Source organism: Pseudorca crassidens, chromosome 6 (assembly GCF_039906515.1).
Source record: "Pseudorca crassidens isolate mPseCra1 chromosome 6, mPseCra1.hap1, whole genome shotgun sequence".
NCBI lineage: Eukaryota > Metazoa > Chordata > Mammalia > Artiodactyla > Delphinidae > Pseudorca > Pseudorca crassidens.
In genome coordinates this window covers 71,513,246-71,534,678 of record NC_090301.1, presented here as the reverse complement: position 1 = coordinate 71,534,678, position 21,433 = coordinate 71,513,246, and the positions used below count along the sequence as shown (strand labels likewise).

At 37.0% G+C, this 21,433-nt stretch overlaps 2 protein-coding genes across 29 annotated transcripts in view; one reads left to right on the top strand and one right to left on the bottom strand.

The window, feature by feature from the left end:
- Positions 1–10,529, bottom strand: part of BAZ2B (bromodomain adjacent to zinc finger domain 2B) — a 385,223-nt gene extending 374,694 nt beyond the window's left edge. For 19 of the 25 annotated variants that reach the window (XM_067741777.1, XM_067741775.1, XM_067741791.1 and 16 more), the window contains exons 1-2: positions 10,381–10,528; positions 8,773–8,960 (exon numbers count right to left, since the gene is read on the bottom strand). The gene's annotated coding sequence lies outside the window, so the exon portion shown is untranslated. Of the gene's footprint in view, positions 1–8,772; positions 8,961–10,133 lie in introns of all 25 variants that reach the window. The other 6 variants (XM_067741780.1, XM_067741779.1, XM_067741782.1 and 3 more) reach the window with 3 other exon arrangements.
- MARCHF7 (membrane associated ring-CH-type finger 7) overlaps positions 10,517–21,433 on the top strand; it is a 48,604-nt gene continuing 37,687 nt past the window's right edge. For 2 of the 4 annotated variants that reach the window (XR_010944429.1, XM_067741812.1), the window contains exon 1: positions 10,522–10,726. The gene's annotated coding sequence lies outside the window, so the exon portion shown is untranslated. Of the gene's footprint in view, positions 10,727–21,433 lie in introns of all 4 variants that reach the window. The other 2 variants (XR_010944430.1, XM_067741811.1) reach the window with 2 other exon arrangements.

Sequence of the window (21,433 nt, the reverse complement as noted above, 5' to 3'; positions counted from 1 at the left end):
CAACAAATTCTCTCAATTTTTGTTTGTCAATTTTCCCTTCAGTTATGAAGGTAATTTCACATGATATAGAATTCTAGGTTGGAGGGTTTTTTTCTCCCAACAGTTTAAATATTTCAGTCCACGCTCTTCTTGTTTGCATGGTTTCTGAGGAGGTGTTGGATGTAATTCTTATTTTGTTCCATTATAGGTAAGGTGTTTTTTTAACTCTGTCTCCTTTCAGGATGTTTTTCTTTATCTTTGATTTTTTTTTTATTTGAAAGTGATATGCTAAGGTATAGTTTTTGGGGACATTTACCCTGCTTGATGTTCTCTGAGCTCCCTGGATCTGTGGTTAGGTGTCTAACATTAATTTGGGGGAAATTCTCAGTCATTTTTGTTTCAAATAGTTCTGTTCCTTTCTTTCTTCTGATAGTAACATTACACTTATGTTAAACGTTTTCTAGTTGTCCCTCAGTCTTTGTGTAAGCAGATAGGGTGGAGGGTCCCCGGAAAAAGAGAACCAGGCATGGCTTTCTTGACATAAGGGAAGACATTTTTGGCCTAGGCCATTTTGTGATCTAATCCTGGCCACAGTGCTTGAACTTGAACAGGTCTCAGTAATTAATGATCTTAAGGGAACAAAAGAACCCAGGAACAAACAACTGTTATCAGGCAAGAGAAGTAACAATAGTAACAAAATAGTAACAAAAGAATATATAACTGCTGTAAAGATTCCCAATTATGTTTCAATGGTAAAGATTAGCCTAAAGTGCTCAACCACTAGATCAATTGGAACCTAAGGGATGATGATGCTGACCTTTTCTTTTAATAATATAATGTATATCTTACCCATTAGAATTTACTATTTTTATTAATAAACTTTTATTTTATTAAAATATTTTAGAAATATTGAGATAATATGACAATGTTCTACTAGAAAAATATTGCCTCAAAAAGTCTTCATTTACTGCTGATTTTTTGTTTCTTCCTATGAAATTTATATAAAAGTGATGCTTTCATCTTTTCTAGATAGAGTTAAATAACATGTTCAAAAATCTTTCACATCTGGGCGACTCTACATTCTCTCTCTTTTTTTTAAATTTTTATATTATATTGGAGTATAGTTGATTTACAGTGTGTTAGTTTCAAGTGTACAGCAAAGTAATTTAGTTATACATGTACAATATATCTATTCTTTTTCAGATTCTTTCTGACCCTTGTGACTTCAATCAACTAAAGCTTAGACTCTGTCAACCTTTGCCTCAAATCTATGCTGAATTCTCCTGCTCAAGTCTCTTCATGAATATGCATGTACCCTCAGCTTAAAAATTCCCCAATTTTGCTGTTGGGGAGATACTACTTTGGGAAAGATCTCCGGTGTTCTCCTTACTTGCTGCAAGTAATAAATCTTCACTCTCCCGATTTTTGCCTTGCTTGTTTCTTTTGGCTTGACACCCACCAAGAGGTGAACCCATTTTCAGGTAACACTTGGATATTCTGTTCTTTTTTTTCTTTTTAAGTCTTTGTTCTCTTTGATTTTTAGTTCTCAAGGGTTCTACTGATATATCCTCTAGCTCAGATATTCTCTCCTCAGCCATATATCCAGACTATTAATAAATTCATGAAAGACATTCTTAATCTCTCTTACAGTGTTTTCTATTTCTAGCACTTCTTTTTGCTTCTTTCTTAGGATTTCCATGTCTCTTCTTACGCTGCCCAGCTGTTTTTGCATGCTGTCTACTTTATCCATTAGAGTCTTTAGCATATTAATCATAGTTGTTTTAAATTCCTGTACTGATAATTCCAGCATCTCTGCTATGTCTGGTTCTGATGCTTGCTCTGTCTCTTCAAATTATGTTTTTCACCTTTTGGTATGCCTTGTAATTTTTTCTTGATAGCCAGACACAATATACTGAGTAAAAGGAACTGCCATAAATAGGCCTTTATTAATGTAGTGGTAAGGCATGGGGGGATGGGAAGCATTCTACAGTCCTATGGTTAGGTCTCAGTCTTTTAGTGAGCTTATGCCTCTGGACCATGAACTTCACAAGAGTTTCTTAGTTTTTTTCTATCCCCTTAGGTGGGACAAAATGGCTAGAGTTGGTTATTTCTCTTCCCAAGGTTACTTAGGCTCTGATAATACCTCAGCAGGTTAGGCTGTAATTAACTAGTTTCCCCTGAGGGCAGGGTTTGTTAAGAAGAGAAAGCAAGAGGGAGGGGACATGGGGATATATGTATGCATATGGCTGGTTCACTTTGTTATACAGCAGAAACTAATACAACATTGTAAAGCAATTATACTCCAATAAAGATGTTAAAAAAAAAAATAAAGAATGGATACTTGTAAGAAAAAAAAAAAGAGTAGAATGCTGTGGTGTATTTCAAAATGGTTCCTTTTCCTCTCTCCCTGCCAGAAGCTTGATGGAACTTTTCTTTGATATTTATTGTGGAAATCTGGTTAAGCTCCTGGAGGTAAACCTCACAATACTGTGGGGCGCCCCCTGTGACTGGGTCTCCCTGGAGTTTAAACTCTTAGAGTTGTCCACACTGAGCCTCCAGCAATTCATCAATTACAGTTCCGGTTTTCCTACCTGGCCCTGTTTCCTGTGGTGATTTGAGTTCTTGAGTCTCTCCTCCCATAAACCACAACTCCCTGTATTCAAATGCCTGTCTGTTTCTCCAGTCTTGGGGGTAGAGGTTTGCCTCTGTTCTTCCCTCTCTTATGGATCCATAAAGAGTTATTGATTTTTCAGTCTGTTCAGCTTTTTACTTGTTGTTAAGGTAGACGGAGGACTTCCAGGCTCCTTATGTGAAAGTGGAAACTGGAACAACTATTCCTTGATTTTTAACAGAAATACATGGTCCCATTCTTAAGGACTGGAGACCTGAGTCATTTGTTTTTTTATAAATAAAGGTAATTAACTCATTCATCTGCAGGAGGTGATGGAATGCTAAGTTCTAATTTTTTTTTTTAATTCAGAAAAAAGGGGAAATGTTTTCTTACTACTACTTAAAAATTTTTTAATAATTCTATCTGTATTCTAAAAATCAACTTCACATTCTATTTGTCTTAAAAGGAATTTTTTTATCTACCTTATATTAATAATTTTTGTTCATTTCTTTTCCATGACACATTCTTTTCTTGCATAAAATAAGTTAGGAATGGGACTTCCCTGGTGGTCCAGTGGTTAAGAATCTGCGTTCCAGTGCAGTGGATGCAGGTTCAATCCCTCGTTGAGGAACTAAGATCCCACATGCTGAGGGGTAACTAAGCCTGCGCGCTGCAAATATTGAGCCCACACACTCTAGCGCCCACGCACCACAACTAGAGAGCCCACGTGTGGCAACTACTGAGCCCATGTGCTCTGGAGCCCACCTGCCACATCTAGAGAGCTCATGCGCTGTGACTACTGAGCCCATGCGCTCTAGAGCCTGCGTGCCACAACTATAGAGAAGCCTGCACACTGCAACAAGAGATCCTGCGTGCTGCAACGAAGATCCTGCGTGCCACAACTAAGACCTGACACAGCCAAATTAAAAAAAAGTAATAGTAAGTTAGGAGTATTGCAAAGATAGTCTGTGCCAATTTTGCTGTGAACAAAGCTTAAATTCCAAATGTGGTTCTGATAGCAAGAAAAATCTAAATAGGGCAATACTTCTATCAATGTCTAAGAGTTGCTTTTCTCCTACTTTGGTTCATTTAGAAGTTTTGTAGTAATATTTACTTCTTTGTATACATTTTTCTTTCAACAAAGAGAAGAAATGGTAATAGTTTCTATGTGGCTTTCTTCCAAGCACAGGTAAGACTAAATACTAACATTTTCCTTTCTGGACATTATCAATAAGAATTATTTAAATTTAACATTAAATTCTTTTCCCAAACTTTTTAGATACATATTTTCATCTACTCAATTAATTTTTAATGCTGTACTTTGATTAATATCTTATTTCTTCAGATAAAAAGTTATTAATAAGGCCTATTAAAATCTTGATATACAACTTCACAAAAATAATTGTATTTTAGAAGTATTCTAGCAATCTGTATTACTATGACTAGTAATAAAATTAAGGTATCAGAAAAGCATTTGATTATCAAACAACCTAAGGAAGTAAAGTCTAACAAAATGGTAATATCAATTTATTTATAAGACTGTTAAAAGACATAAAGGAAACCAAATATTCATTAAATTTATATTTTCATTCAAATCCCATGACACTAATATGCAAACACATGCCCAAAACTTTCAATTCAAGTAACTATTTGAGATAAAGTTCATAAGATTTAAAAATATCTTACTAAATGGACTTGAAAACAATGAAACAATCACTTTCCTGAGAAAAGCCTTCCCACAAATTTAGGCAAAATTAACAGTATGCAAACAAAACAAAAAAAGTACTGAATTAATATCTTCTAAAAACTGAATTAAAATATAATTAATTAAAGTACAGAGTTCTTAGCTTTGAAGAGAATATTCAAACCACAACAAAAATCAACAAACACCACTATGTTTGTGTGATGTGCTAAAGCTAAGAATTACAAACATTAAACCTACATGAAAGATTTAAAGCACATCACCATTTTCATACCTTTTATGATGACATAATAGAGAAAATGTAGGATTTCTTCTATATTGTCCATGGTACAAATAGCCAACTTATCAAGAGTAACTAAGGCTCCATGGTAGAAAACTTAGGTTGGACTCTGGGATAGAGAACAGGGTGATTTAAGAAACTGAATAGTATGTATGTGCGTAGGTATATCGTTTTTTTAAAATTATTATGATATACAAAAGTATTGATGAGATGTTTTTAGATAACTGAAGTATATTCAATGGCTTTAGCAAACTGCTGAGAAAAGGAAACAAGAATAGTGGGAAAAGAAATTAAGATAATTCTTAGGCAGTTTGGTAGTATAACATGCACTGTATAATGCAAAGCTGGTTAAGTATATTGGGTGAGTCTGAAGGAAATAGTTACCATTCCTTATAATTGAATAGGTAGGTGACAGAAATGCAGAACAGTATTGATATATGAAAAAGATTCAAAAGGGAGCAAAACAATATTTAGAACTATAAACTATAGTTCTAAATAGTTCTGTTTAGTTTATAGTTTATAGTTCTGAATAGTTGTTTTCAAAATAGAAAATCCAGAAATAAATCCAGTAGAAATCTGAAAAGTCAATGTATAACAAAAGTAGTCTTTCTAATCACAAAGAATAGATTATTTAAGGAATGCTACTGGCAAAACTGGCTATCCATTGAGAAGAAAATAAAATTAGATCCTATTATCTTATTCCATATACAAACATTGATTTGAGTTTAATTAAACATAGTCTAGAAAAATCCAGGATATTACATGATACAATATAGGGATAGGTAATACTTTTTTTTTTTTTTTTTTTTTTTTTTGCGGTACACGGGCCTCTCACTGTTGTGGCCTCTCCCATTGTGGAGCACAGGCTCCGGACGCGCAGGCTCAGCAGCCATGGCTCACGGGCCCAGCCGCTCTGCGGCACGTGGGATCCTCCAGGACCGGGGCACAAACCCGTGTCCCCTGCATCGGCAGGCGGACTCTCAACCACTGCGCCACCAGGGAAGCCCGGTAATACTTTTTAAGCTAAGATACAAACCCCAAAATTATAAAAGAAATCACAGACACATTTTACCATATGAACATATCTATAGCAAAAGATAATAAATGGCAAGTCAACAGACACATGATAGAGTTGAAAAAAACACTGTGAAGGAAGGACAGAGTAGTAATATCTATGACATCAAAAAGAAAGGATAGGACTTCCCTGGTGGCACAGTGGTTAAGAATCTGCCTGCCAATGCAGGGGAAACAGGTTCGAGCCCTGGTCTGGGAAGATCCCACATGCTACAGAGCAACTAAGCCCATGTGCCACAACTACTGAGCCTGTGCTCTAGAGCCTGTGAGCCATAACTACTGAGCCCATGTGCCACAACTACTGAAGCCCTCAGGCCTAGAGCCTGTGCTCCACAACAAGAGAAGCCACAACAGTGAGAAGCCTGTGCACCGCAATGAAGAGTAGCCCCCACTCATTGCAACTAGAGAAAGCCCGGGCACAGCAACGAAGACCCAACACAGCCAAAAATAAATAAAGAAAGAAATTTATTTTAAAAAAAGAAACAAAAGGATAAACAATCAATATAAATAGGGATTTAGAGAAAAAGGTACTTTTGATTGAAAAATTAAGATGAATATGCACATTGAAATTTGATGCTGTTTTATAAAATAAATGGTAAAAAAATTTCTATATGAGTATTTCTCTGTGTGTGTGTGTGTGTGTTAAATAACTATTCCTTCAACATTGTATAACTGCAGAAAAAAATGCAGAAGGATACTCACTAATTTTTCAAGAATGTTTATGGAGTAGTAAATATGGGTAAGAGAGCCAAATTAAAAAGGAAATTATAAGGGAAGAAAAGAGAAAAAAAAGAAAAGAAAAAGGGGGAAAAAAAGCAAAAGAACCATCCTGTACTAAAATAGCTAGTATGTACGATGTAATCACATACCTACATTGTTATAAAATTGTACACAAATGTAGACATGAAAAAAAAATTAAGATTAAAAAGGACGTTGCAACCAAACTTGCCAGAGGGCATATCCAAGGAATTCATATCAGTATTTAGATGCTCTTCTGCTTGCATTCTCACAAAATATAGTCCAAAGTGGCCATGGAGGCCGAGCATAGTTCTTGATTATTATCAATCTGAAGTTGTTATGTATGTGTTTGGCTTGACAGCATTAAAGGAACAGGGGTCACTTCAATCTGGTTTTATGGTTTATTCCAGAGGTCAACAAACTTTCTATGAAAAAACCAAATAGTAAATATATTTTAGGCTTTCTGGGCCATATCATCTCTATCACAGCTACTCATCTCTGCCGCTGTAGGCAAAAGCAGTCATAGACTTCGATGGTTAATTTTGTGGTTAAATTGGGGAGGCCAGAGTATCGAGTTAATTAATCATATGCTAATTTAGGCATTGTAGTGAAGATATTTTGTATAGTAATTGTAGATAGATAGATAGATAGGTAGACAGGTAGATAGATAGTTAGGTATCACATACTATTGGTTCTGTTTCTGTGGAGAACCCTGACATACACAGATAAGACTACATAAATTAAAAAAAAAAAAGACTACATAAATTAATGGACCTGGCTGTGTTCCAATAAAACTATTTACAGTAACAGGTAGTGGATCACATTTGGCCTTGTACCATAGTTTTCCAACCTTTAGTAGTATCGATAATAAAAGATAGTTGCTTTTATTAAAAACTCCATGTTTCAGGCAGTGTGAAAGGCGTTTCACACATGGATTCCAAGTGCTCCATAAGCTGAGAATTGTTCCTGACCAGGCCAGATGTTCTGGAGCAGCAATGTGATCTGGAATGATTTTTCTAGAACCAGTGAGATCTAGACCATAGCTTAAGCGTAAGAAAGAGTTTCTCAGAGAAGGCTTCAAGATGGTATTCTTTTTATTTGTTTTTATATTGTTTTACCTATTGGCTTTAGGGGTTGAAAGTTATTGCTTCTAATCCAACAGAAGTGAACCAACAGCATGTCTTGGATGCTCACTTATTAAATGGGGTACCTTTCAATTGAACTTGATAAGGGGAAAATTAAAATTCACTAAATCAGGGGTTTATTATTTTTGGTAAAAAGAATTTTTTACATCAAAGATTTAAAGGAAAGGACCTTTTAAGTAACATATTCCTTTGAAGACAGAGTCTTCAATCTATAGCTATTTTTCAATAAGTACCATACACTTAAAGTTATCTATAACTTTAAATAGTAGAGCCTCAGTTTGGTTTATGCCACAAGGTTCCCTTCTCCAGAGATTAATAAAACTCCCATTTAAGAAGAATTGGCATCCTTTGTTTTCAACTTAGGGGCCCCCCAATAAGCACTCTTATTTCATCCCAGGTATTACCTTCTGTTCCTCAAAAGTTTAAGAAATAACCTACATTTAAATTAATTTGATTTACAAAAAGCAAATATAATCACATCTTTTCACGATCACATCATTTATGCAAAGTGGAGAATATCTATAAAATTACCCTTACCATAGAGAAGCTTCTTGGAAGATAAGGTTGTAAATGTTAAAATGTGGGGAAAACAGGAACTTTGAAATTCAATATCTGAAAGAGAATTCTAACCTATCAAGTAGCTGAAGAAATACTTAAGCATAAGAGTAAAGGGTTGTTATGATCATGGCCAAATGACAGACAAATTTATAAAGTAAAAGGGGATAAATTAATAATAGTAAAGAAGACCTTAATTTAGAGAAGTCAAGTTCGGAAATGGAAACTAAAGGGTTGGTGTGGCAAGTGGTGAACAAAGATATTTAGATACAAAAAAGTATGTCAGAGTTGGTCATAAGCATAAAAAGTTCAGCAAAGGAAGGTCAAGTGGGGGAACTCTGTGCAAAAAAAGGCAACTGCGGGGTCTAAATTGGTCAGAACAGTTCTAATTTCAAATAAGTTGCCATCAAATCATTGGTCCTGATTTTAAGTTCAGAAAATATAGTCACTATCATACCTATTTGTATCTACAATCTGTTATCAAACTGTCTTTAACGTAGAAAATCTTAATAATTATTTGCTGATAATGATAATTATCTGGAAACTCAAATCAGAGAAAGGACATTTAAAAACAATATCAACTAATAATTCTTAAAAAAAATACTTATTAGTGGTCTTTATTTACTAGCATCAACAAGAAACTGATTTGGAAGTTCTGTTTAGCATAGGAAATTGGTGCCACACTCACCTCTGCTGATATTATCAGCGTTGGGTGGGGATGAAGCGACAATCTGCCAAAATCTGAACCATCCTTACCAGGTTTGGGGTTTCTGTAGAGAAGTCACCTCTATCAAGTCTGACTGCCATAGCTCAGGAAAATAGTGCAGTCATTCCTCCTAGCGTACAATGTACTTCAGAAGAAGATGTTTAAGGGACCTGTGTAATAAGCCCCAGGAAGATAATATTAGTAGTGGTTTAGACAAGGAATGTAATAGCTAACAATTATGGAATGCTTATTATGTTCCAGGAACTGATGCATTATCTCATTTAATCCTTTCAACAACCTTGTGGGTTATGGGTATTCTTATTAACTCCATTTTACAGAAAACCTGGGCTTGGCAAGGTTAAAGAATTGCTCAAGACAACAAAGGTAGTAAGAGGCTGGGCTAGGATTTGAACCCATGCAGTCTGATGCTTCAGGGTGTGTATACCCATAACCACAATGCTACAGGTACACTCAAACAGGCTGGGGGGAAAATAACAGTTTTCTATACATGGTAAATTAATTTTCTCAAACTTAATCTCTGTTCACTTTATCCCACACCAGATGGTTAATCTTCAACTCACATTTTTAAAAGTTATACTGGCATTTATGTGCCAACTTTAAATAATAACGATCTTTAGTATTTTACAATTTACAATAGTGAAGCATGGACAGTCTGTTAGTCCCCAAGACAGAGAGAAATAGAGATGATACTGATAATGCACACTCTCCAAGTGAAATGACAAAGAAATACACATAAACTTCATACTTCATTTATTGAAATTATTTGGATCCAATGAATTGCTTAAACAACCCAATAAAACAGGTCAGTTTACAAATCAAGTGTCATCAGTATGCCTCCAAGTTTCAATAACTTATCTTCACCGGTGAAGAACTTATATGTTTGATACATTATTCAAAACCCACATATCACCTAAATCCACAGAAACTGTGGCTTTTTCCTCTAACCTACTCCCTTTTATTCATTAGTATTCACTTACATCTTCGTTCACCACATTTATAGCTCTTTGAAGGTTTCGTTTCATTCTCATCAGACCATTTACCTCACAATTTTCCTCCCTGTTTCTAAATGGATGCATTTTTACTGGAAAATCTGTAGCTACACTACCAAAGATCAGTATCACGATTTAAAAGACATGACTGCAAAAGTACACCACCACCAACACCGAATTACCGCAAGGAACGAAAGGTCCCAGACAAATGAGCTCCAGCCTTTAAAGAGGACAGCTCGCTGCCACCACCTAGGGCGGGCAGGGAATAGGAGGAGGGGAGGTCGGAAAGGCAGTGTTTGATTCAAGTCAATAAACGTTCACTGCGCCACTCACCAAGCGCCAAAAAAAAAAAAAAAAGATGGGCGGTATTTCGAGCAGTGGGCCTTGCAGGTTTGCCGGAGAGGGCAAGAGACTGTGGCGCGGACTCGGACGCTGGGGAGCGGCAGGGCTGGATCTGAGCCCTTCACCAGGCAGGCGACGGCGGCCAACCAGGGCCGGGCCTCCAGCGCCCCGCTCCCGCGGCCCGCACACTCGCCGGCCCAGCCACCAGCCCGATGGCCGACCAGCCGCAGCCGCTTACCGGTGGCGCCTCGCTGCCTCCCCGGAGGCAGCCCTTCAACGGTTGTCGCAGTCAGAGCACCACCCCGCGGTGGGGTACGTCGAGCCCGCCCGCAGCTCTCGGATCCGCTCAGCTCCACCACTCTCGCGAGAGGTCGGGGGAGGCCGCGAAGTGGAGGAAGGAGAAGGGAGGGGCATTTAACGGTGGTGGCTGGTTCTGCGCCGGATCCGGGAGTCGGGCGGACGCCATTGTGATTCGGGGCCGACTCTTCTGCCTCTGTTAGAGGCCTCGAACTCCGAGGAGGAAGGCGGCGGTGTGATCGCTGGAAGCGGGACGGGCCCTGTTCAGTGCCAGCTCTGGAGCAGGGGTAATAAGCTGCGGAGTTCGGGCTTCTCCCTCTCGGGGAGGGGGTTGTAAAGGCCGCGGGTGGGGGAGGGGAGGAAACGAAGTGCTAGCCTGGGGACGCCGAGGCCGCCTCCTTCCTCTCAGAATCGGGGCGGAGGAGCTTGATCCGGGACCGCGGGTACTAAGGGGAACCGGGCACAGGCCTCCTCTGCCGGCGGCCTTTCGTCCCGTGTTGGAGTTTGTGACGGTTGGAGGGGGCAGGCTGTGCGTCTTCGTTGTGGACGTGCGGCGGGCGAGGGCAAGGGGCTTGAGCCCTGTTTTGGCCTTTGGCTACCTCCTCCTCGACGGGGGTGAGGACGGTCCTCCGGGGCGGGCCGGGAGTGTCACGAGTGAGGTATTTAATGAGCGAGGTGTTGAAGACAGGGAGGCTTAGGGCTCTGCCAACCCAGGTTCGAATTGAAGGGACTTTGCCAGCCCCTTAGATGGGATAAAGGTTTGCTCATTGATCGTCCCAGATCTTGAGTATCGTGATACTTTGGGATTCCTTTTGTATTGTGGTAAGTTATATGTTATTCAAATTGAACTAGGTGGTGGTATGTATAAAAACGGACCTGTTGGCGTAAGAAGTGAAATATGGAAGGCACTAGTAGTTGAATACAGTACTCCCTCATTTTGTTGAAACTGCGTAGAGAAGATGAATGTGTACACACAGCAAAAATACTACAATTCTTTTTTCCTACGAACAGATGTAAATATATGGGGAACATCTCTGTCTTGGTAGTACATTGATCACGACCGTTGTCGTTTGGCGCTATTAAGAGCAAAGGTGCCAAGTGAAATTGAGTAATTTTTTTTCGGTTTTGTAGGATGTTTTAGGTTTTGTTTTTTCTTTAATAAAATAATTTTAAAATTTCCCCTTTTCTTTCTCTCATCTGTTCGTTTCTGTCTAGGACTAAGAGATAAGGTTAAAGATGAATTTTTGATTTAAAATCAAACGGTATACTGTTGTTAAAAAGGCAGACACACACTGTAACTAGATTTTTTCTTTTCCGTGAGATAAAATTGTGTTTCAGAAATGGGGTCAGTATTTGATTTACAGCTCTACAGCATTTTGTGAAACAGCAGTGGCGTAGGAGGCATTAGAGGCCGCTCTGGGTTTGAGTCTTGATTTCGCCATAATTATTTAACCTCTTCCTAGAGTTGAAATGAGGATTAAATTAGATGAAGTAGTGTGTAGCAGTCAGCACGCTGGGGGACATAATACTTGCAGAATGAACTTTGGATGAATGTAAGCAGTTGGAAATGATACTAAGTCCAGTTGTTTATATTCATGCATTCTTCAAATTTTACTCTCCCTGTAATATGTCCCTCACAGAGTACTGATTGCTTCTCAACACACACAATAATATACACTTATATAAGTTCTATACTACAAATGTTTTTAGATAAGAACATTTTACAGCTCTTCTTTTGCCCTAAATTATACCACAGATATCAGCATGGTCGGTAAGCATAGTCCTGAGTTTTTTTCTGAAGTTACGTGCTGGGTCAAATGTCATGAATAAGAATGGTTAAAAATTCCTGCTTATTTAAGTACAGGCAATTTCTGTTTCTGTCACATTGGTAAGAGCTTAATTTCCCAGGTAAAGCACAAAGATGCCCCTATATAGACATGCACATATGTTCTATGTGAAGGTGTCAGATAATCAGGTTGAACATAAAAAGACATCCATGGCCCCAGTTTTTAACCAGCTACATATCCATTTCACACAGCTGTTCATCTGGTATATGTTCAAGAGTTGCCCGCTTAATTTTAGGAAAATAATTGTAATGGTGTAAAACTATCAAATAATGTAAAAATTTTTGAAAGTTCGTTATTTGTTGTATTTTAGCTACTAGATTAGGGCTTCACATTACAAGAAGGAGGTTGACACAGCTTCCACCTTCCACAACTCACAATTTAATCATCAGACTAATGTATAAACAACAACTGCTATTATCTTAGTGTAAGTATTGATATATGGTAGTATTGTGAGAGCACAGAGAAGAGGTGTTTGATCTTGGGGGAAATTTTTACAGGAAGTATTACTTGAGCTGAGATGTGAAGGATGATTAGGAGTTTGATAAGGAAACTGAAAGTCATGGTATCATGGTTTGTTTTAGGAATATACAGTTTGTTCCTCATAGCTGAAACAATTGAATGGAGGGTTAGAGCATGACATGAAAGACCTTCAGTACTGTTTTTGAAAGTTAGTGCTCTATGCTGTTGGGAATAAAGAGCTGTTGTGTCCCCAGCCAAATAAAAAATGATTTTAAATTATCTATGCTGATACATCCTTCTGTTACTACAGATAATTAAGTGCTAGTAATAAAGAACAGTGGGGAATGCATAAGTGAAATGCACAAGGTTGTATCAAACCTCATTTTTAACCAACAAATTAAACTTAACTAATGAACGTTTTAACTGTTAAATAACTTAATCAACAACTGATCACATTAGTGTAATTACAGTTTAAAACTGAGTAAAGATTTTGAGTTCTTACTAAGATCTACTTGAATTCACTAAAGCAGAATTATAGTGAAATAATTTATCTTCTCACAATTATTATTTTGCAGAAATTCGATTTTTAATACACTTGCTAATCATAAGGTGAACACAGAAATGGAGAGCAGGATAAAATTATAATTTGAGAGTTGGCTGCGTTTTACTTTTCATGATCTTAATTTTTAACTTTTCTTCTCTGCTCCAAACTCATGTGGTGAAAACTGGTTTTTCTTGTTCTCAAATGTATTTCTCTGGCTCTACTGGTTAGACTAGATAAGTTGAACACCTGGTTTTAAAATTACCTACTGTCATATACCCACTTTTGTCAATAACTTTAAGAAGGCATATTTTGAACCTTAAAAGTTAGTTTTCATCTCTTCATTATGATCATTGCACTTCAGTGTAACGTGTTTCCCACTTTCAGAATAACTCTAAAATGGTTTCCAGTTATGGAATGAAGATTGAAACTTGACACAGATTAAATACACTTCAAAGGAGGACAGATTACTTCAAAGTATTCTAACGTAGACTTAACATCATAGTCCTGTTTTTCATGGAGATGTTGAACTTTTTTCTAGTTATTGATAGTATTTTTTAAGACCTGGCTGGCTGTATCTTTACGTGTTAAATATTTGTCAGCTAAAAATCAAGGCATTTTTTTAAAGACCCCACAAGTTCTGTGCTTTAGAAGTGCTTTCCTTATGTGACTACCTTTAGTTTTCATGTCTCCATGTTCACTAGGATCAATAAAACACTAGGATTTCCCATTAAGAAAAAAAAATTTTTTCCCCAGAAGATTTTTTAAACAAAAGGATATACCAAATAGAGGTAGATAAAGGAATTGTAACTGTGTTTATATTTCTGGAAGATTATTGGCTATTGAAATACATTGGTATTTTCTATGATAACTGTGGTCTTAATGCCATGAATTTATTGTATAGTAATGTTGTGCTTTTGGTAATTCAGTAACTGTAACTCCCCTGGATATTAAAGACGAAGTCTAAGTTAGACCCTGAAATCGAATCAGATTTTTCATAAGACCGGATGCATAATGATAATTGTAGGAAAGTAAAAGGAATAAGTTACAAAGCTTTACTTTATTGCTACGTAACGCAGCACCTCAAAACCGTGTGGATTAAAACTACTGTTTACAGTGTTTTTACAGTTCTCTGTGCCTGTTGGGTAGTTCTGGTTTCCCCTGGGTTCACTCATGTATCAGTTATTCAGCTGAAGGATTTCTCAGGCTGGCACGTCCAAGATGGCATCACTCACATTTCTGGCACTTGGTGTTGGTTAAACATGGAGGCTTTGCTTAGTGTGGTCTTTTATGACATGGGGGTCCCAAGACAGCATTCCAGGAGAGTGAAAGTGGAAGCTATAAGACTTCTTACAGCCTTGGAAATCATATGTCATAGTGTATTCTTAGTCAAAGTAAGTCTCACAAGGTGGCCCACACTCAGGGGGTGGGGAAATAGATTCCACCTCCTCTCAGGCAGACCAGCTAGAGGACAATGCAAAAGGGTCTGGGTATTCAGCTGGGAGGGATTTGTAGCCATACTTTGTAATTACCACAGATTGCTTAGAATATTTTAAGAACAGACATTCTTAAGGATGTCATCACTGGGATTTGCTTGAAAATAGAGGAGGGTGAAGTAGTCAAATGTTGATAATTGTTGAAGAATGTTGTTTGGCTTCTGGAGGCTTATTATTGTCTCCACTTTTGTGTAAGTTTGAAATTTTTTCATAGTAAAAAAAAAATTTTTTTAAGTGTACTCAGGTAATCTAAACTCCATTTTGCAAAGTGATTTTGACCTTATTTTCCATTTATTATTACCAGAATAGAATAGTACTCTGTTGCTTAGTATTTACTACTTCCTTTGTGGTATACAGATACTAAGGGTTATAAACTAGCAGTACTACAATTTATAAAGGGAATTGTTTTTAGGAGTTCTTTATAGATTTTATTGTAATGTAAGATAAAAAAAAACTTTTCTTCTGCCAGTAACTTTCCCTTAATTATCAAAGTTAGGTCAAATACATTAAAGAAGTTTTGGAAAACTAAGTTAAGAAAACAAAACCCACCCAGATGTACAGTAAAATGTGAATAATGGCTATTTTTTCCCCAATTTCGTATGCATATACTTATGTAAGGTATGTACGTTTTCTTTACTCAGCAGCAAGTATTCTCCTGTACATAAATCTGAATGACTTTAAAAAGTCTTCACTATGTATTAAAGACAAATTTCAAATAATGAAAAAGCCAAAATAATGCCTACTAAGCTGTTTGTATGAAAATCTTTTAACATCTGATGGTATTGCTTAATAATAGCTGGTATTTGAGGATTATATACTGTGTGCCAGCAAAGCTCATGATATACCTGTAAAGTTGGTACTATTATTATTCCCATTTTGTAGGTGAAGAAATTAAGCATTAGATTAAGGCTAGAGTCACACCAAGTAAGGGACAGACTTAAAAGCTAGCATTCTCAAATATTATGTTTTTACAAAAGTTAGAAGTTGGCTCATATGCTAAAAATTGGGCAGTGCTTAATTTATCTTGCCTATCCTGTTTCCTGTTTTGGAAAAAGAACCTTTGTTAATGAATAGTTTTAAAATAAAGGGAAAGTCTTAGGTGTAGGTTGTACTGTTTGTTAGTATGAATGGGGCTGGAGCCTTTTTGTTTGTCTGGTCATTTGGTTTATGACTACTATATGACTGTTGACAGATCCTGAACAAGACTGTTATTGTAGGAAGGGGACACAGTGATTTGTAGAGGATCACATGAGAGGATCTGAGAGGATACATGTTATTTGAGAGATCCCTTTATAAGCAGAATCATCGAAAAACCTTTGAGCATTGCTCTGCTATTTCTCTTAGGAATTAACAGCTTTCCAAATTTGGTAGAAAACAAAAATTCAAGTCCTATTTGGTAGACAACTTGTGGCGGTGCTCAGAAAAAACTTTACTCTTAAGTAACGTGTAGAACTCCTTTGTTCCAAGTGTTTTCCTATACTGCCTGAAGTTTTTCAGTTTACTTTTTCATAGTGCCCTAAATTCTACTAATTAGACATTCAGTGGGGGGGGCGGGGCTACCAAGAGTGATGAGATAGAAGTTACAGTTCAAGCAGAAGGCAAGGAGGTAGCATATGTGTATGGGAAAAAGTAAAATCAGTGTAAGTGATTGAAAATCAGTTAGCCCAGATTGCGCTCCTGGGTTTTCAGAACTATTTCTAGCATGCTTCTAGACCTCTTTTGGGTACTTCAGGCTACCTGTTTTTTATAACCAACTCATCTTGGTGTGCTTCTTTGTCCTCCACTCCCAACTCCCTGCAAATAAATAAAGAGAAAAATGTTTTTCATCAGTATGCTGAATAATCCAATCCCCCACCCCACCCCCATTACATTCCTTTCTACTTGGGATGTTCTGAATCTACCTTCTATCCATATTTTGGCTCTCACTAATTTGTTTGGAGCCACTGTGTCTCTTCCTAATAACTTGTCCTTAGTTTGGGGCGTGGGTGGGTGGTTTGTTTTTAGCTGCCTCAAAATTTTTAGTAGATACTGAGCCTACTAAAGCCTAGAGCAGTGGTTTCTTTCCCATGGTTCCACAAAGGTAATAAGATTATTGACTTTCAGAATTGTAAGAAATTCAGGGAACTATATAAATCTATTATTAAGGCTAGGCAAAACTGAAGTTTTGTTGGACCACTGATTGTTTCATCTTTGAAAGCTCTAATTGCCTGTCAGGAACTTAATTTCTGGGATCCTTAGGGAGAAAAGTAATACACAACCTGCTTGTAAAAAGCTTCAGAATTGTTGCCTTATTAAAGTACAAACTTCCGAGCAAAGGACACAAGATTGCCTTTACAATCCGGATATAATCTACCTTATGTATTTATTTCCTTGAGAGTCCTTCGTGTTCTCCTTTTCCACGCCTTTGCTTTCATCCCTAACACATTATTTTCTATTTTCCAGTTCTTCAACATGCTTTAGCATCTTTATGTTTCCTCCTCTTTTTTTGTATTCAATCTTCAAAGGTCAACTCAGATGACACCTCATCTGAAATCTTTCTCATCTTGTTGGAACTTTTGGATCCCCGTTCAATGCTCCCATAGCATTTTCAGAGTTTTCTTAAGTGTAATGATTTTTAGCAGTCTGGTATGAATGTGTAATCTAGCAATTAGTGTAATTGCTAATTATTTTAGTTGGGTTTTTTGGGGCTTCTTGACTGTGATCAAATCACTTCAGCCAATTTCTCTTCAAATTTTTTCTGTGCTCTAGTTCTTTCCTTCTGTAACTTTACTTAAATGTACAGTAGTTTTTTTACTCTTTCCTCAGTGTCTCTTAAATCCTCTCTTGTATTTACCATTATCTGTTTTTCCAAACTTCATTCTGGATAGTTTTCCTCTAGCCTATTTCCCAGTTCCCTAGTTTTTCAGGTTTGCCTAGGCTACTGGTAAATGCATCCATTTCCCAGTTTGCTAACATTAGGGCCATCTCTTCATCTGGTTCTGTTGATTTTTATCTCTTGATGATGGACTGTTTTTTTTTTCCTTGTATTTTTGTGTCTTAATTTTTGATTGAATGGGAAACAGTGGAAATAAAAGAATAGTAGAGACTGAGATCAATAATTTTGATGCCTGGATGTGGACATACTCTTCTGTCACTGTTAGTGTGGTGGGTTGAGTTGGTTTAGTCTGTAGTTAAGCTGGGTTTGAACTTTATTATTGCTTTATATATTTTCAAAGTATTGCAGTAGTGGATTGCTGCTGCATGGTGCTTAGTGTGAGGCTGGAGTGCTGGAGGATTTCTTTGAGTATTCTTTCACTAGCCTCAACTTCCTGCAGGCCCTGCACATCTGCACCACTAAGGCTCTAAAGCTGTCGTAACTCCCTCAGCAGTAAACTGCTGCACCTTCCTATTGGAGCAAAGTTCATGGTGAAAGGAGGTGTTCTATGTTTTATGCATCCATCTCCAGTCTTAGGTGGGCTCTGTGTGCCTGATCCTCAGAGGTGGGGCTGTCCCAAGATTTATGCCCTTCTCCCTGTCTCCTGGGTATAGCGTGCAGGCAGACTCCTGCCACATTCTCCCCACCAGGGTGAACTGGAACTAGGATTTTTTTTTAAGGTGGTAGTTGGAAGTTAACTGGAAAAGGTAGGTTAGAGTTCTGGATACTGGGGCAAAGAATTTAGACTTTGCTTTTAAGGTAGTAGAAAAACAGTTGAAAGTATGATTGGGGAGTGGTGCTGTTACTAGTAGGGTGAAATAGAAACGAAGAAAATGTGTGGATTAATGATGAGTTCTCTTTAGACAAGGCCTAGTGTGGTATTATTAGAGACAAACTTCGTTGGTTTACTTAGAGTAGGCCTCATATTCAAGTAAAGTCTTGCTGAAAAACATTGTAAAATTCAATTTAAATTTGTCTGTTTTAGTATAAGTTGTGTGATAGATGTTTTCAGTTGCATTTGACATGAGACTATGAGATCTTGTTAACTTGCAGATAGCATTGGGCACAGAACTTTGCATGTCAGGTAATGAGAGAATTCTTTGAGGCTTTTTACCTAGACTAAGAAAGTTTAAGTTAAGATTTATAGTGTTTAATGGGCCACCAAAAACATGAACTTGCTTTAAAGAACTCTTCAGAGGTTTCCTAGGAAGCCCAGCTGAATGAAATTACCTATTAAAAATGTAGTAATTTTTTACTAGGTAACAAGCCACAGGTTTATGAGACGAAAGACTACATAAATTTTGGAGTTGGTATGAATATCTGTTTTCCACTCTTGTTGCTCATGCCAATTACTATTAAAATGCCTGAAGGTAAGGGAACACTTAACAGTGATATTAAGACTAGTTGGGTAAACTAGCAGTTAAATATCAGCTTCAGAGAATCTTCACAAGTTGAAAAGTTCAATATAGTAAAAATCTCAAATATTGATCATAAGATTTTTGTGGCTTTGTGGTTCATTACCTTCCTTCTGCATTTGAAGTTGAAGCAAGTTCTGAAGAATGGAAATGGAATGACCTCTTGGAGCTGTCAGTGCCTCAGCTTACTCAGACATAGATGTGTTGATAAGGAACATGAGCAGACAAGTCCAGTGGATCCATCATGCCTAGGACTTGAGTGAGGCTCAAAGAGAGTAAAAATTAAGCATGTTAATAATGGAAGCTTCATAGCAATGAGGGCTGTATGCAAATTGAGTGGCAAGGCATAGCAGACAGGTACATATCTCTTCTTCTCAAGCTCATGCTTCACTATCCTATCTGACTTCACTTACAAAATACAAGTTCAGAGGTTAAAGTACTAATAATTTCAAGATGTCAGCAGTAGAGCTTTTAATCAAGCACAGGATCCCATGTGTCAGCATAGGTGGACACACATCTATAAACCAAGCCCTGGTGTTAAGTTTTTATCTTATCACTAGAAAGACAGTTCAACTATCCAACTCTAGAATCAAATTTAAAGAAACTACATAGAGGCAAAAGGAAAGAAGGAGGCTATTATATTGACCACTGAGGAAAGATTGTACATATGAACTTTTTGTGCTTTACTCTTTAAGTCTTGGTTAAAAGCATTGAGCTTCAGATACTTTTTTCCTGCTAGTCTTTTTTTCTGGCTTATACCTTTTCCTTTAGAGCACTTATAACTGTTTAAGTTGTATGGTATTTGTGTTTGTTCTCTACTAGACTACAGCTTCTTCATAGTCATTATCTTAGTAGGTTCAGTGTTGTCCCCTTTCCCTGTCCCCTTTGTTTGGTATTAATTAATGTGCCTAGCACATACTAAGCATGTAAAAAACTATTTCTTGAATGAATGAACTTGAAAAGATGCCTTGTAGTACCTTGTAAGTGGTCTGGTAGAAGTTTTTCAAGGACTGCTTATTTTAATTAACTTTATTTATTTTATTCTATTTTTTGCGCTTTTGACCTACAGCTTATACAACCAGATTACATAAGTTTTCTGGTAACACCTACATTGTCAAAATTCAATCAATTTATGTAGAGGAGTTGCCAAAAATAGTTTCATGCAGTATGAATTATAGCTCTCGGAGGACCCTGCCTCTTTGCTTTCTCCCAAGAGCTTTGTTTTGAGAGATTTCCTACTAGGTTAGTTTTATTCTGCAGTAAGAATTGGGTATAAATATAATCAAAGTAAAATACGCGAGGTATGATTAAGAAGCACTGTTATTAAAGAACCATCTATAGACCTGCATCTTTTTAAAGACATTTTATCTTCCCTTTTAAAATCCTCAACAAATACAGTCCCTTGTTTAGTGTTTGTAGAGCCTTCTTGATAAAATAACAAATTTGCTACTTGTTAAATCTTTTATGGGCTGTTGCATGTCAGTATTTAACCATTAGTATTCTTTCTACTAACGTATGCCTTCTTTAAATGTCCAATTCATAATTCACCTTTTTAATAAAAATTTTTATATGGATGTATATATAGAATTTATAAAAAGCTGAAGGAAGTAAAGATTTATGTTAGGTGACTGTATGCTTTGTCATTCAAACCAGGCCACTTTTAAGAGACAGCGCAAGTACTATTAATAATTGTCCCAGGATAATGAGCACAAATTAGGACTTTTCTTGCCATAAACTGGGACTGGTCTAGGCAAACCAGGAAATATGGTCATCTCTGCTTAAAAGGAAAACAGCAGTCCTTTGCCTCACCCTTTACCTCATTCCCAGTCCCACTTTCCATAGGCAGCAATCCTCACCTTTTAGCTGTTTTAGGATTTACCTTCATATTTCTAAATGATGTGTTCATGATTTTTTAGTATTATATATGTGCTTTTTTATTCACCATTGTGGTGGCTCAATCACACAGCATGTTTGTAGCAAAATTGATACAGTAATCTTATGTTTACACTATCTTAACTATATAAATATTAAAGAGTTCACCCAAACACTGCAGCATCTCCTTTCTTGAACAATAGCTCTGTTTTCCCAAGTTACAAAATTAATGTATTAAATTTGCCTTTTGTTCTAAGTACTCAGCATTTTTTTCCCAATTGTATTATCATCTCTGCCAGGAACCAAAATAGTTTCCGTATGATGCTATTTTTTCCTGAGAATTTGCTTCCATTTTCTGTGATCCTGTTCCAGTCTTGATCAGTTGCTCCCTATGCTTTCCACATAATTTTGTAACTGTTTCCTGGGTTCTGTGTCTGGTTCTTTAATTCT